The sequence below is a fragment of the Mytilus trossulus genome, chromosome 10, assembly GCF_036588685.1.
Source record: "Mytilus trossulus isolate FHL-02 chromosome 10, PNRI_Mtr1.1.1.hap1, whole genome shotgun sequence".
Taxonomy (NCBI): Eukaryota; Metazoa; Mollusca; class Bivalvia; order Mytilida; family Mytilidae; genus Mytilus; species Mytilus trossulus.
The window spans coordinates 21,665,190-21,674,030 of NC_086382.1; the positions used below are offsets into that span (position 1 = coordinate 21,665,190).

The 8,841-nt window shown below is 31.8% G+C and overlaps 1 long non-coding RNA gene across 1 annotated transcript; it reads left to right on the forward strand.

Moving 5' to 3' along the window:
- Positions 1–4,994: 4,994 nt before the first annotated feature.
- On the forward strand, positions 4,995–8,608 carry LOC134686071 (uncharacterized). The gene is made up of 3 exons (XR_010101527.1): positions 4,995–5,318; positions 7,395–7,440; positions 8,489–8,608. It is a non-coding gene; the product is annotated as an uncharacterized LOC134686071 (long non-coding RNA).
- Positions 8,609–8,841: the final 233 nt, after the last annotated feature.

Genomic DNA, 8,841 nt, shown 5'->3' on the forward strand with positions numbered 1-8,841 from the left:
ATGATTTGGTTTGATAACATTTTTCAAGGTTATGATACACATGATTTAACAATTTTGCGCATGCGCAAATTATTTATAGACATACTGAACGATGTGTACGTGTAACAAAATATTTGTTCCGGCGTGACATTTGTTCCGCCAGAACAAATTTCATATGAAATATGTTCCACCTCCTTGTTTCCTGTTGATCTGTCATGGGTGTTCTTATCATACATGTACTTAGCTATGGTCATTGCAGTTTTTAAAGAGTGTGTCTTTTGTTTCTTTGTCTTTTAAAATAATTAATCAGTTACTTTGTCCTTTTTTTTAAAGTACAAATGTTCATCTTTGACCAAGATACCTTTTTGGGGGGAATGACATTTATTATTTTTTTTTATTCTACTCTTTCCTGGTTCATAATTGTCATTTTTAGTATTACTAATTGAGTATGTTATTTAACTTTTGCTGTAATTCCACATGATCCAAATTGGATGTTTAAATTTTTTATTTATTAAATTATCAATATAATACAGACTAAATACATGTTTTTTTTTATAATGAATTTAAACTGACTGATGACAAGTGCTCAGTATATAAGATAACTTGTTAAACCAGTGGAACATATTTCATAGACAAGGAACTTATTTCACCAGGTGAGGAACAAATCTCACAAATCCAGAACTTATTTCACCAGGTAAGGAACAAATCTCACAAACATGGAACTTATTTCACTAGGTAAGGAACAAATTTCACCAACCCAGAACTTATCTCACCAGGTAAAGTGTGGAACTTATTTCATAAAGATGGAACAAATTATATAGAAATTGTCTGTGTAAAAAGTTCTCCCAGAACAAATTACCTGTGAAATTAGGTCCACTGGAACTTTTTTCACAGGAACAAATTTTGGCTCACATACGCACTACCAGGGCAAACTGGTATCAATCGTAGTTCATCTCATTACTCTAAAAATAAAGGTTCTTGTAGAGATGTTCAAGTAAGTGTAAAATCTATGATGCCCCTTTTTAACAACAAGCCCTTTCAGTTGCAATAATCATGTTTTCGATGGATAAGGCGGAAAATGTGGTTAATACGAGAGAATTATCAATAGTAATGACAGATCAGCCACTTTTGGTAATTGCTATTCAGTGGGAATGGCCTGATTTGTACAGAGAAGATAAGTTTATCGTCATGTGAGGTGGATTGCACATTGAAACGATTTGTTATAAAATGCTGGGTGATATATTACGTGATAGTAGATAAACATGTGATCACACTAAAACCAATATTGCAACACTTAGAACGGAATATTCTTTGTGTGTATGTTCAAATACACCTAGGACTAGACACGCGCAGCAGATAACTCTATGTGGTTTAGCTTGAATCATATATATCGGCTTAAGACAGATAAATAAAAAAAAATATGATCATGTCATGACGTTCAATGATTTGATAGACTGGTGTAAGAAAATATATTCATCTCGACCACAGTTTAATTCCTGACCTTCAATTATAAAATAAGAACTTCTTGTGAATTTGGTAGAATCCTCATTTCATGAGTCAGATTTTGTACAAACAGTCCATATACCGTATTTATTTATGTCCATCGATTTATGAGTTTTGAACAGCGTTATACTACTGTTGCCTTTGTTTATCTAGGTCTTGATTGTGTAAATTATTCTCGATCGTTACCGACCTTCTCCGAAATATGGCTTCCCTTCTCTTACATAACACACAGGTAGCAATTGATTTTGAAAATGACAATTTCACTGTACGCAAGACCAGCAAATATTTTTCTTAGAGCACAATTGATCAGGCAAAACAAACCAGAATAATGCAATTGTGAAGGGCGATGTTGTTGTCATAGGTTTAATCGAAGACCCCATTTAGACGTATTGATGGTAGCTGGACCAGAAGTCAGTAGACTATCAGACGAACTTGCATGATCTAGTGGTTTGAGGCTTTCTATAACATGTATAACAGATTAATGACTTAATGAACACAAAAGGTTTTCTTTAAAAAGATCAAAGGTAAACAATACGAAGATCGTTAGAAGCAAATGCAAAACGAATGAGAACTTGTTTCTTATAACCAGATCAAAAAGAAAAACTTTCTATTATGTCTGCAAAATAAAACTGTAAAAGTTTTGTCAAAAACAAAGCTAGAGAACCTTAAGAGTGATTACGATATCTTTTCTAGACTTTTATTTCTTGTCGCAGTCGACATATTGACTTGGAGTATTTCTTTATCCATAAAGACAAACTGATCCTCCTTTCTCTCAGGATGTCATTTTAAACAGTGATATAAAATCGGTGCAAATGGATAAACTTAAAACATTTTGCAATTTGCAAATCCAAATTCTGACGCATTTATCGGTGACAAGGCAGCAATGGTTAACTCCAAGCCACCTTATTGGGCAGCAATATTTGATGATTTTGCAAATGTGTCATACTGCCTTGCATCTTGCTTCGATAAGTATTCAAGAGTTGACATTGTGTTAGATGTTTACTAAATGATTAATTTAAAGGCTAGATGTGACGAGACAAAAGTTGGTTCTGGTAGAACACCAGGGGATACGAGTAGTTTTCTCTGTGAAGATGACAACGAAACGAAATTTTTTCAAGTTTCTTGCCGACAGAATTTCTTCTTTAGAGACTAATAATGATACTTTCTAGCTACCCCTTGTAAGCATGGAGAAGCAGATATACGAATGTTTTTCCATGTTCGGCATGATTATGAAAATTTTTGTAAGACAGTAATTTTAGGTAGCACTGACACAGATGTAGTAGTATTAAGAATTGCATCACTACAAACATATGGTGGAACAAACTGTGGATAGGTTTTGGCAGGAATGAAGACTTTTGATGGCTTACATATCAAATGCGTTTGGTCCTCTTGTAGCAAAAATGCCTTTCGTTCATGCATTCAGTGAATGTAAAAATTTGTCGGATTTTCGTGGGAAATGGAATAGGTCAGTTTGAATGACATTTGAGGTATTTCAAGATGTATGGGACGTTTCTTTTCTTTGCTGAAGTATAAAGACGACACATACATGGACATCATAGAATCATTTGTTTACATCATGTATGACAGAACAACATCAACATTTGCTGTTAACGAGGCAAGATGTAAATTGTTACCCAGGAAGCGGCGGCATTGTAATGTAGTTCCGCCTACAAGAGGTGTTTTCCAGAGCACATCCAAAGAGAAGCATATCAAGGAGGACAAGATTTGGCTCAACCTGATTTTTGTATTTGAAAGGTACATGTACCAATTCATGAACACTAGGATTGGATGACAGAAAACAATCGATGACAGTTGGAAATCAAAAAGGACTTCTTCGGCTGCCGTTAAAGTTGCATCATCCTGTCGGGAACTTTTGAAATGATGAGGCTGTGTTGGTAACTGTAAATGCTACCGTTCTGTCCTTCCTTATACGTTTTTTTTTATTGGTTACTGTTAGATAAGTTTAAGAAAAACAACCTGTCTTTCTAACCAAGCTAGGTATTTAAACTTAACAAAGAGTGTTATCACTTGTTCAGTTGATGGAAATTTTAAAAATATTTTCTCCGTTTCTGCCTCCATTTTGGAACCGGAAATCACTATTTTTCTTCATTTATTTATTGTTTTGTCGTACGTAGGAATTGTTTTAACGTTTTATCATAACTTACATTGGATAATACCTATAACACGTTTTTCAAGGATTTATCAAGTTTATATCCCATGTCAAGTTGCTTGAAAGTATAAAATTTTTAATTTTTTGACCTCTTTGCCGGCATTTTGAAACCGGAAATCATCTTTAGTTTCATTAATGTATTGTCTAGTCGTACTTAAGGTACTGTCATTCACTTTTAATCAAATCTAACATTAAATTTTACATATAACACACCTTTCAAAGGATTAACGTAGTATTGCCAATTTGTAATGACGCCATTTCCAAAATGTGTGGTGGCCATTTTGAAAAATTGGTTTTATTTTCTGGCCAGCAGTTGATTTCCTATAAGTATCACTTAGTTAACCTTTATACCAAATTTCATGCTTGTATCACGATTTGCACAATTATGTCCATAATATCTCCCACTATATGTTTTGACCCCTTAATCATATTAAATTGACCCTTCTAAAAATGTCGAAAACGTATGACGAACCTACTTTACTGCAATTTATCTTGGTATTTTGCCCTCATCCCACCAATGCGACCAAGAAAATTTATTGCAAATCCGAGGATGTCAGATTGGTAAATTTTCAACAAGTATTTTGACCAAAAAATTAATGTCACTTTTCAACTTAAAATGGCTTGCGTGCAAAAAAATCATTATATAAAAAAGAAGATGTGGTATGATTGCCAATGCGACAACTGTCGACAAAAAAAACCAAAATGACACAAACATTAACAACTATAGGTCACCGTACGGCCTTCAACAATGAACAAAGCCCATACCGCATAGTCAGCTATAAATGTTTATTTCATAGATAGGAATATTAAATTGAAGGTTTGTAATCAACATAATCATGATTTCCATAAAAACATAGACCTCAAAAGTAATGTTGTATTCTGATCCTGTGCTGGATGTCCTCTATTTTCAAATCTGTTCCCTGGAGAAACTTCAAGGGGATTTGGAGTCTAATACTTTATCTGATTAAATTTTGAATGGATTACAAACAAGGCAACATTGATTGCATATACATTTTCATTTTTGTTATCTGAATTATGCAGTAAAAAGGTTGGCAAAATGGAACCAAGAAAAGATCATGCATTTAAAGTTCATTCCCATGATTATGATCCTATTCTTAGTCTAGTTAAAACGGAAGCAATCTTTGACTCTTATAGGGCAATTTAGAAACAAAATTGCATTCCCTGACATATATCAGTTGAACAGTTGCAATTGTTGGTTTTTTAACTATTCTTTTTAACCTCTAATAATCATTAAATTTAATTACATGTACATGTCTACTAATAACCACTGGTATCTGCCATTTGATTATAAGTAACATTTTATTTTATTTTGCAGTAGTACATGGATACCCAGACTGGGTAGTTAATGAAAGAGTATTAGGATATGGAGATAATGTGACATTATTCTGTGTGATTGATGATTGCTGCAAGAAAACAGCAGGGTGGATTAAACTTGATCCTAATTATACAACAATCTTTTTAGATGTGCGGGACTTTCGATATAAAACTTCTAAAAAGGAGAAGTATGCTGCAACAACTAATAGCACGGGATTCAGTTTAGTTATAACGAATGTTCAAGAAGATGACTTCAATGTAAAGTATTTATGCTCGTACGGTTTTGAAAAAAGTAGACAAAAGTTTCTTCTTCAATCAGAAGCTTTCAGAGGTAAATATTACAGATAGCACTTTATAAATATCTTTCACCGGAACTGCTTTTCTGCATTTCTTTAGCATATTTTCATAATAAATGGTTTCCGTTAGAGCTTTTATTTTTGAGAACAACTTGTTTTTGTTATATTTGACAATTGTTCCTTTATGATAAATGTTGAACTTCAATTTTCTCAATTGCCGAGTTTTTCCTAAAATAAAGTAAGATTTCCCCCAATTAGACTGCCACTTCACATTTACATCTTAAAATAACTTATAATTTTCCATGGACAATGCATATGCAATTTAAGAATATTCAGTCTCAAATAACAATTTCCTTGGGATACATGTTTCTTTCAGTAATAACCGACTCATTTACTTACAGGTCTATTATGTAATTTTACTATTTATGTGCTATTCTGCGATTCACAATTTTAATATTTTGACTGTGTTTGAATCGCATAGCGGATGATGCTTGCAGTTTTTTGTTTTTTGTTACCTTGATTTATTTTTCCTTATCGATTTACGATGATTTACTATTGAAACTAAATCTTACTCTAACTAGTATGCTCAGGATTTCATGTGGTTGTTTTTGTTAAAATACAAAATTAGTAACTACTTTTGGTTACTTTTTATAATATCCTTTTCAGATTATAAATATGAATAAACATATTAAGTTATTTAAGAGAAATTGTTTTAAACGATATCCTTGACGGTTTATCCTGTAGGATCAAAGTACTGAAATTTTGACTTACTTCTGAGCTATTTAGAGAAAAAATACATATAGTTTGTTATTCGGTGCCAATCCACCCCCCAAAAAATAATTTCCTCAACAACAAATTTGGTCAGATGAACACATCATCCAACCAATCAACATTTTTGCCACAGCTTAAAAAGACCATAGATTTTGAGAATATAAACGACATGTAATCACTACATTATCATATCTTAAAGACCGTTTAAATTTAGTTGATAATTGGTGAGGTGAAATGTGTGGAATGCAAAGTTTTACTCACTAAATTTATGGCTAATATCTTGATAATTTAAAAAGATACACTGAAACGGTCAACAAAATTTACTAAACAATACAATTAGATCTACAATTAGAAGTACATGGCCGGAATCTGCTAATAAATTTGTATTCGTGTCTTTCATATTTGCTAATGATTTGCCTGAATATCCTTTTAGTTTTCTTTGATACACAAAGACAAGACTTTTTGTAGAAGAAATTCGTAATAATCATATAGACAAGCGGCAAGAAGGACAAGGGAAACTTCTAATTTACATTTTGCAGATGATTTGTCTAAAAGAACTATAGACAATATTCTTTTGATATTTTAAATGATAAAATTATGTTATATCTTTACCTGTGTGACGTTTACATTCGGACCAAGTGATGTACGTCAAATGAGTGATTATACGTCAATGTTAATGTGAATCTATTCGGTTCCAGTAATTATAATCTTTCAATCCTTTATGGGTTGATTTAACGTACACAAATAAAATAAATAAAATACTAGAATAAAAAAGCAATGGATGAGGTTGTTAAATTTGATATATGCCTGTTTCTGCTTGTTTGTTTTTCTTGTTAATTAGATTATAACACAATGTTGACTGCTGTATCCCTATTTTTGACATTTGTACCTTTTACGTCTGTTTTGTTCACGTTGTCAATATAATTGAATTTGATGCGACTGTCATACAAGTGAAAGTTTTAGCTAGCTTTAAAACCATGTTTAATCCGCCGTTTTCTACATAAGAAAATGCCTACGCTTTTGATTTTGTCATTTAATTAGGGACTTTTCCGTTTGAATTTTCCTCGGTGTTCATTTTTTTTTTGTGATTTGACTTTTTATTATTCAAAATAAGTGCCAATTTTAAATTGATATTATATTGTTTTCTGTCTACCAAAATGATTATAGTAAACGGAATAGAGGTCAGATGGTAATATTTTCATTGTTTGTGCATTATAATTTTGTCATCTTTGATTGCAGAACCTCAATTATAAAAAGAGAAAAGGTTAGTGGTATGAATGTAGTTGAAACAAAACAAGATATCCATAATGTAGTCAATAAATTGTTCTTTTTGATTCCAGATGAGGAAACAAGATCTGGATCTGAATTACCAGTAGCTGGAATAATGTAAGCGTGAGATTTATTGTCTTGACGATATAGTCTCAAGTATTGCATGAATATTGTGCAGATGCTAAAATCAATTATTAAACACAAACACAGCACATATTTATAACTTATATTCATTTATTTAAACAAAAAATAAGAAGCATAGAAAATTGCATAAAGAGATTAAGCATCAATATGAGAACTATGTTGTTTATTATACTATATGTACGATTAGCAAAGTATTCATTCAAAAGCTTTCAGGCAGTACTAGTAAAAAATATCTCTGAATTGGAAAAAAAACCACAGTACTGTGAACAAAATTTGCATTTATATGAATAACATAATTTAGTACTTTCCTATGTACCTCTTGATCATATTTTGTCTATAGTAACGTGACTTATTTTTGACGTTTTTGCTACCTAAACAAATGTTTTCTTGCAGCAATCATCAATCACACAGAATAATGTCACATTATCTCCATATCCTAATACTCTTTCATTAACTACCCAGTCTGGGTATCCATGTACTACTGCAAAATAAAATAAAATGTTACTTATAATCAAATGGCAGATACCAGTGGTTATTAGTAGACATGTACATGTAATTAAATTTAATGATTATTAGAGGTTAAAAAGAATAGTTAAAAAACCAACAATTGCAACTGTTCAACTGATATATGTCAGGGAATGCAATTTTGTTTCTAAATTGCCCTATAAGAGTCAAAGATTGCTTCCGTTTTAACTAGACTAAGAATAGAATCATAATCATGGGAATGAACTTTAAATGCATGATCTTTTCTTGGTTCCATTTTGCCAACCTTTTTACTGCATAATTCAGATAACAAAAATGAAAATGTATATGCAATCAATGTTGCCTTGTTTGTAATCCATTCAAAATTTAATCAGATAAAGTATTAGACTCCAAATCCCCTTGAAGTTTCTCCAGGGAACAGATTTGAAAATAGAGGACATCCAGCAAAGGATCAGAATACAACATTACTTTTGAGGTCTATGTTTTTATGGAAACCCTCTCTTCTCACCTTCATCATGTGCATACATATATTTTGCAGAATTGGATCTGTGATTGGTTCAGTTATTATTCTTATTATAGCAGCTGTAGTATTTATACTGAAACTTAAACAAAACAGGCGTATAAAAAAAAGAAGTAAGTATTTAAAATTACATTTCGGTAGGAAATCCAGTATTGAATGTGATATAACATGAATAAAGGTATTACTATTGTAGCTGTTCTTTAAATTGCAATAATTGTGTATATTGTTTAGGTCTAGTTTATGTGATACTTGTAGTAAAACTATATCTTTATGACTATCAACATGAAATCAATCATAATCAGTAAAGCAAAACAAAATATTTCCGCGTGTGCGTCTTGTCTTGTGTGCATTTTTATTCCCTTTTAATGCAT